Here is an 8905-nt window from a genome sequence, read left to right as displayed (position 1 = left end):
AGCAGTGTGCCCTTGTGGCCCAGAAGACTGATGGTGTTGTGATGGCTTGGGAGTTACCTGCCCCCCCCCCCCAATGCAATCACCCAGACTAGATTCATCTGTCTGGAAGTGAAGGAATGAAGCTGTATTTACAGCTTAGCACAATTTATAAGCATGTGTATATACACACAAATATTTACAGTTATATACAAGTTAAAAGTAATACAGAAACACAGAATCCCTCCCCAAAACAATCAGATTGCCAGGAGGCTCCTGACCCAAACCTCCTCCCCTCCTCCCCTCTCTTTCCCTCTGAGGTAACCAGCTCAATCCCTGTATATCTCATGATAAATCTGTTGGGATGTCAAAAAGATGACATGAAGGGTAGGGTAAATAAAGTAAAATAGTGCAATTAGTCTCAAAGCAGCACAAGTGTCCTGGGGTGAGTTAAGAAGAGTGCATCCAGCAGATGGAGGGAGGTTCTCTTTCCCTTCTACTCTGTCCTAGTGAGACCTGAGCTGGAATTTTGCATCCAGTTTTGGGCACCCCAGTTCAGAAGGGACAAGGATCTACTTGAAAGAGTCCACAGGAGGCCTACAGGGGTGATTAAGGTATTAGAGCAGGTGCTGAGAGGCCTGGGGCTTTTTAGTCTGGAGAAGAGAAGTCTGAGAGGGGATTTAATAAATATTTATAAATATATGAGGGCTGGGTGTCAAGAAGGAAAGGCTCTTCTCACTTGTGCTCTGTGACAGGGCAAGGGGCAATGGGTATAAACTGCAACATAGCAAGTTCCACCTCAACATAAAGAAGAAGTTCTGTAAGGGTCACAGAGCAGTGGAACAGACTCCCCAGAGAGGCTGTGGAGTCTTTCTCTGGAGACTTTCAAGGCCTGTATGGATGCATTCCTGTGTGACCTGTGCTAGATTATGGTCCTGCTCTGGCAAGGGGTTGGACCCAACGATCTCTGGAGGTCTCATCCAACCCCTAACATCCTGTGATCCTGTGAACTTACGTATTGGATCTCTGCTAGTTTAGGGATCACTGTGCTATTTCAAGGTGTAGATGTACTGCCAGCATTGCCTGTCCAAGGTGTCTCTTTACAAGCTTCAGTTCATATCTAGAGACAAACTTTTTGATTTTGACTGAATGTTAACTATAGTCTGAATGAATGAGCCCCAGGTGTGAATGTGCTGCCTGCAAGATGAACCCTGAAGTAATTTGCTACAAGTTCCAAAAAGATTCCAAGAAAAGTTGTGGAAAAAAAGAAGAAACAAATTAAAAATGCTTTCAGTTTTTGGACTGCAAAGATAACCTCTCACTAGGGGGTGAAAGTCATGCTCCTTAATCCATGTTTATGGTCTTAGAGTCATTGGCCTTGGTTTTCAAATGTCTGCTAAAAACATCCACTCTAATTGGAATGGTTGGGTACTGAGCATTTCCAGATACACTCTGCAGCATAGATGTCTTGTGTGATAGATCACATATCTCTTAAGAAAAAAATGCCCTGTATTTGTACCTTGTTTGACTATGAAATTGCTAAGCACACAATTTGAAATCTGAGAAATGTAAATGTAGGCATAAAACATTACCAGATGATTGCTGATAGAAACATCTATGCTAATATTTGGTGTAGGAATACTAAATGCTTTCAATTTAGGAATAATGGTGTCTGAGATTCATTTTGACCTTCAAGAGAAGACTGAGAGGGGATTTAATAAATGGCTACAGATATCTGAAGGCAGGGTGTCAGGAGAGGCGGGACAGGCTCTGCTCACTTGCTCCCTATGGTAGGTCAAGGAGCCAGTTGCAGCACAGGAGGTTCCACCTCAAGACAAAGGGGCAACTTTACTGTAAGGGTCACAGAACACTGGAACAGGCTCCCCAGAGAGGCTGTGGAACCTCCTTCTCTGAAGACTTTCAAGGCCTGTCTGGATGCATTCTCTGACCTGAGCTAGATTGTGTGGTCCTGCTCAGGCAGAGGGTTTGGACTCAGTGATCTGTTTGGGTCCCTCCCACTCCCTGACATCCTGTGACCTAGTGAGCTTTTCAAGCCCAGTGGATCTCATTTTTGAGTTAGCAATAGATAGGAAGTTATTTCCTTGTGTAAAAAAATATACTGGATCCTGCAGCAGAAGCATTTTGTGGTGGTAAAACAACTGAAAAACAGTAGTTCATGCTGTTTGCAGTTCTCCATCTCTCTACTACTTTTGTGTGAAGAGAGGTTAGGCCAGGCTTGCCATCTTTTCAGTATGCTTGGCCAAAGTTCTCTGTGCTGGAGAAACCCAGGAAGCTCTGGGACTCAATTTCACAGGCTTTTCTAATCATGGCAATACTGCAGCAGGGCAGGCACAATTTCTTCTTCAGCACTTTGCAGTTCTTGATAGTAGATGATACATAATTATTTTTGGAGATGACATGTGTGTGGCTGTTGAAGTAGCTTGCTTGGTTTTAGAAATACCAAAGCTGCGTACTAAATGCCAGTGCGTTACAGTTCCGAGATTTTTTCACTTGTGCCTTGTTGAGGAAAGAAATAGTTTACAAACTTTGGATCTTAAACTATATTTTTCTCCTTAAGAAGGAAGTGGTGATATATTCTGCATAGATGTGCAAAGAAGTGCAACACGTTGTAAACAACCTGCATTAGACCTCATGGTTGGTCTGTATCAATTTTATCACAGTATTATTAGGATTGGAAGAGACCTCACAGATCATCAAGTCCAACCCTTTACCACAGAGCTCAAGGCTAAACCGATTTTAGTTCAGTTAAGAAATTCCTCTTTGAGTAAGCAAGTGAGAGCCTGGAAACTTAGATTCATAGAGCAAGTGGGAATCTGTTAGAAATCAGCTCTAGATAAGGTGTATAAGCTGTGTGGTGAAATGATTTCAATAGCATGGATTGTGCATTTTTAGTATAAAAGTAGGTGGACATGAATATTGCCTCCTAATGTACTTCTTGGACAGGTGTGATGGTTTTGGGAGTTACCTGCCCCCTGATACTTAGGAAAATAACCCAGACTAGACTCAGCTGAGCTGGAAGTTAAAGAATGAAGCTATATTTACATCTTATCACAATATACAAGCATATATACACACATATTTATATTTACATACGAGTTAAAAGTAATACAGAAACACAGAAACATCAGAGTCCCCAGGAGGGCCCCTGACCTGAACCTCCCCCCTCCCACTTTCCCCTCCCTTGAGAAATAAACAGATCAATCCCTGTATGTCTCACATGATAAATCTGGTGAGATATCAAAAAGATGACAAGGAGGTTAGAGGGGGAAAAAAAGTTAGGCGGGATTAAGGCAGATACAGCCACAGAGACCAGGCCACCAGAAGGAAGGAATAGAAGTGAGAGCTGACTGAGCAGTGTGTGAGAAGTGAGTGTCTATGTTTTGACTAGCTGCATTTCTCAGCAGAAGAATGGATGATATAGGGTGCTGTTGTTATTTTTTTTTTCCTTCTTTCCCACAGCTAAGGATTTAATTTCTCTCACTAAAATATTCCAGTTATCCTCAAACCAGCACAACAGGTGATTTCCTGCCAGTAAAAGTATTTTCTGAATTTTTATTGAATTAGCTTTCAATTCCTACAAAACAGTTACTCTGAGATATCAAAAACAAATTCTGACACTGTTATCTTAAACATGTATCTCTTTTATAAAAGGAAAAGCAGCAATTTTTGTACTTACATCTCTAATAACTCTAAAAGCCCAGTATCTTGTCAGTGGGTGTAGTGAGTAGTGGATGCTTAGGGGAAAACTATGAGAAGCAAGACAACTGTGAATTGTCACTTCCTCGGGCCTGTGTCTCTGGCAAGTAGAGATGTCAGCTACACCATTCCTTTGAATAGTCACCAGCAGACCTAATATTCATGAAGATGTTCTGTCTTTATGGGCTATATATCAACATCAATCTTCCACAAAGTTCTGTGTCAGTGAAGTTCAGTATTAGATGTGGATGTTGGTTGAGAAAGATGTGTTTCTGTTTATTTGTTTGTCATTCAGTCCTCTGTCACTTCTCTTATGCTGAAGAGTGAAAGGCTGTTGTCTCTTTGCTTCCTCATGGGTTGCAGGCTACTTTCATATTTACTCTTCATTTGCTGTCTAATAAATATAAGAGCAGTTATCAGAATGGGACAAGAAAATGAGAATACTCAAAGCATGCATTGGAACGTTTTGTGTTTGTAATAAAAGTAACTTTAGTTTTGAGGCAGTAGTGTAACTACAGGACATTACAGGTTGGAAGGGACCCAAGGAGATCACTGAGTCCAACCCCCCTGCCAGGGCAGGACAATACTATCTAACGTATCCAGACAGGCCTTGAAAGTCTCCACAGAAGGAGACTCCACAACCTCTCTGGGAAGCCTATTCTAGTGCTCTGTGACCCTCACAGTAAAGAAGTTCCCCCTTGTGTTGAGGCAGAACCTCTTTAGCTGCAACTTATGCCCATTGCTCCTTGTCCTATCACAGGGAGCAAGTGAGCAGAGCCTGCCCCCTGCTCCTAGCCAGCCTTCAGATACTTAGAAACATTTATCAAATCCCTTCTAAGTCTTCTCTTCTCCAGACTAAAAAGCTTCAGGTCCCTCAGCTTCTCCTCATAAGCCATGCCCTCCAGTCCCCTAATCATCCTTGTAGCCCTCCACTGGACCCTCTCCAGCAGATCCCTGCCCCTCTTAAACTCCCCCCAACTGACCCTGAAATCTACTGCTGTAGTGCCTAGTGAAGAAAATAGTTTTCCCAACCTGAAATTTGGCTGCAATTATGCTGTAATTGTATTACCATAGTTTTATTTGTAGTTGCAATCACATATAAATGATTTGTTAGGCTAGAAAATACAAAAAGGTGGTTCCCTTCACGTGAAGCAGTTTATCAGGAGATCGTGAGAATAGCACAGGAGATAGGTTTGACAACCTGTAGTTGGATAATTAGTAAAATATGATTCTGTGTATCTTGATAGTTATACAGAAATACAAAATATTGTTTGGTATCTTTCCTCAGTGGAGCAGCTCCCATATGGTGGCAAACTCTGGAATATTTTGCTGCAGGTCCACAGAACTATTTCAGTGGATTTTTATACTTGAACTTTAACCATATGTAATGCTGTCACCAACCTGATTAGAAACACAGGAATTGTATGCATCTTCAAGTCATTAAATCTAATCCTCTGCCACTTCAACAGTAATAGAATCTAACTGTACCTGAATTAAAGTGATTTTGCTTAATCTCACTTTCTGCATTAGGAACTTGAACTGTCAGCTCACTCCTTAAAGGTAAAAGGATGCTGCCTTTCCCTGATCGTTCTGCTGCCCCTTCCCTGAGCTTAATCTGCAGTTTCACCATGGGTTGGTCCTGCCACAGCAGTGCGCATCTTAATTTTTTTACCCTGTACTGTTTTGGAAATGCCTTTCTTTACACATTTCATGTTTTTCTGCTGTTATATCCAATTAATGATATTGACTAACAGCTCTCCAGTGATTACATAATATACTCAGATATTTTTCTTCTTATGTAGCTTCAAACATAAGATGTGCCAACTTCTAATGAGAAATAATTCTTATTGGCCTTGAAATAGGTGAGTTTGCCCATTTTCCTATCACACTTCATTGCATAGTTCTGCTGCAAAGTTCAATATCATCCAGTTCCTCTTTTACCCCATTCTGATATCTTTTTGCATAAGAAAGGTTTTTGCTAACATGTCACCAAATTTCACTGGCACATATCTCTCTTACCTGTTTTTGTATGAAGTTTGTTAGTGAAAATATAAAAATAGGAGTGATACTCTTGAGAATTCTATTGGTAATATTCTACCTCTCGATATATCTTATTTCACCACTACTTCCTACCTCAATTTAAATAATTTCTGTTTCTGTCTTCCTTAGTTACTATATTAATCAGTCTGTTTTCCTGATAAATTAGCAATTATCTAATCTAATAATCATATTTTCTAGATTTGGCAGGCATTTGACTTCTTGCTTAATTATGAATCATTAATTATTTGGTAGATATACACAATCTCTGATGGGATATGAGTTAATTTATCAAATGAAGTTTTAAACTGAGGATGATGTGATCTGATATCAGTAAATACTTGCTACTTTCTCTTCATCTAATTGCTATTGAAGACAAATCCTTCAGATCATTTCAATGCAGGGTTGTCAGGTTACAGGCAAGAAAGGAGCAATGGTGAAGTAAAAAGACTCCTCAAAATATTTAGGAATGCAAACGTGACTTTTTCACCTCATTTCTAGCACTGTTGTTTCGGTCTGGCAGAGTAGAGTCCACTCAGATAACAATCTTCGTATATTTTGTTCATCAAGGTGGTGTAGTCATCATGTTTTTCTCCTCTATAATTTATTTTAAGAGACATCTGCCTAAGTATCTGTGAATCATGTCAGCCCTAAGGGCATCTTCTTGAGGTACATTTTCTAAGTAACATTTTAGTAAGGATGACGTTCCTTAGTTTTGGCCTTTCCTTTTTCATGTCATTTACTTTTGACTTCTGCACCATTATTATCTGCACATAAACTAATTGGATTCACCTGTGGTGATTGCTCCTCATACACAAAAACCTTCTTAGCTACTGTAAATCTTCATCACCACGGCCAATTCCCTTGTAAGCAAGGAGCTTCTGTTTGGATTAAAGCACTGAACAATGATTAAACCCACTTACTTTTATCCATTCTTTTGGCTTCTGTATTCCAGTCTAGGAGACAGCTTTGGAAGGCTGTGACTGTTTTGATAGCCTGTCATTATATTGCTTTGATCCCTCATGTGCTTCAGTGCTCAGCCTGATTATTTTTTATGTCAAAACCAGTAAACGAACAGTTGGCATTCACACTTTTAGAACAGTTTTTACAGTCAGACAGTTCAGTCAGCATTCATGATTTCCTTCTCCAGAACGCTTAAGTAGTTATTGATGAGAAATCCATGTTAGACAAGGAAATTATTGTAATGATAATGACATATTTTCTTCTGAGGTAAGATTTCTAAATTTACAGGTATAATATTTCAAGATGTTGGATTCCTTGACTTAGATAATTTGAGACATTTAAGACTCAGCTCTCCAAAGTAGGGTCCAGAACCTTGCGAAACTAGAACCTCAGCTAGCATTGTTGTGTTAGGCAATGTATTCTCTACGTTTGTTGTTTCTTCTTGTCTGGGTTATTCCATATTGTACTCTCATTTATCTTTTTATGCTAGATAAGAGTCTGTGTATCTCAAAATGTGTTTACAGTAAACATGACACAAGCATGTCAACTAGGAGCCTGAAATCATGTAATCCCTGAGGTCATCTGGAACTGTTACAACAAAGGAAATGAGTTAATTCCACAGATATGTGGGGTTTGTTTTGTGGTAGAAATCATGGCTTTCCTGGCATAGCTACAGTCATACCGGATATGCTCTGCTGGTGTCTTGCTGTAATTTTTCACCTACAAAATGCAGTGCAATCACTGGTTTGATGGTTCTGCCCAAATCAAATATGCAGCTTCCATAGTCTGTTGTTAATTACTCTTTCAGTCAAAAGAAAAGGTCCAGAGAGTTGTACAGGCTTGGGCTTGTAGAAAACACCATTCTTCTGGAATGTGGAGACTTAGCAAAAGGTTTACTTGATTCCCTAGAAGAAACGCTAAGTAAATCCCATAACATTGTTGATACTGGAGTGAAAGACCACAGAGATTTACCAGTGCCAGCCATGAACAGCACATAAAGTAGTACCAGAGGCATGCAAGCTTCTAATCCTGTGATGTGGTTGTGGTTTTGCAAAGCTGCCTGTTCAATGCATATGCTCCATTACACAGAGAAATACCTGGAAATGATGATGACAGTTTAAAGTATTCTCTTGCAAAGCGAAGGTATTACAGCTCAGCTGCTGAGGATCTAGTTAGATCTCTCTGAACCTTCATGCAGTTCGCTTTACCAGAGCAGTAGTGGGCTGTGACAACTCTTTTCTTAGCTCAGTTTATTCCACCTTAATGCTTTCTAGCAAGCCAAGCTCCTCTAAGCATGACACACTGTCATAAAATGGATGATAGAAAGTTTCAGCAGATGATCCTGATATGAAACCGTGATCCTCCAGCAGCAAGGTACCTTGCTCTTCTCAGCCAGCTGAGAAGCTTCTGTGTGGATGTGTGACAACAGATCTCTAAGTATTTCAGCATCTCATGCATTTTGTTATTTCCTTGTTCTTATTTAGATTCTGTGCATAACATAGGCAATAATATTTACTTGTTGCTTCTTCTGCCTCCATTATAATGCATTCCAGTCCAACCTCTCAGAATGAGCAGCGTAAAGTCCCTCGTTCCCTCACCATCCCCATTTCTGATCTACCAGCATACCAGGTTTGCCTGAACAACACCTATCATATGGAGCTTGAAAGGTAGATAGTAAAAATTCATTAAAGGTTATGCTGCTGAAAACTGATGCCAAAGAAATTTGCTTTAAGAGGTCCCCAGCAGCTGGATAAAATTCTTTGACTACAGTTGCATGTTGTGTTTTCATTGACACTTCATTAAGGTGAAATGGACAGGGTCCATACTTTTGCACATTTGATGTTAAAGCCTCTGTAAAATTGTTTGACTGTTTGAAGGGTTTGATAATTTGCATAAAAAGAGACTCACATAATGCAGGATATGCAGGAAATAGGGCTGCTCTAGTGACAAGTGAGTACTGGTGGCCATGGGATTGGAAAAATTTCTGAGATTATTTCACTGTGTGCGATGTAGAGTGTAGCAGGGAAGGCAAACAGCTTCTTTTGAGATTTGGAAGGAAGCTCATTCACTGTTCAGAAATCAGTGCTTAGTATTATAGGGGATGACAATATAGTAGCTTCTCTTGGTTGTTTGTATATACACAAATACTATATTCAGGAAGGGAGAATAAGAGGAACACATTTGTGTTAAAGATGGATTAAAACTGGCATGG

The sequence above is a fragment of the Pogoniulus pusillus genome, chromosome 9 (assembly GCF_015220805.1).
Source record: "Pogoniulus pusillus isolate bPogPus1 chromosome 9, bPogPus1.pri, whole genome shotgun sequence".
In the NCBI taxonomy this organism is placed as follows: domain Eukaryota; kingdom Metazoa; phylum Chordata; class Aves; order Piciformes; family Lybiidae; genus Pogoniulus; species Pogoniulus pusillus.
Note: the sequence above shows the minus strand (reverse complement) of the source record.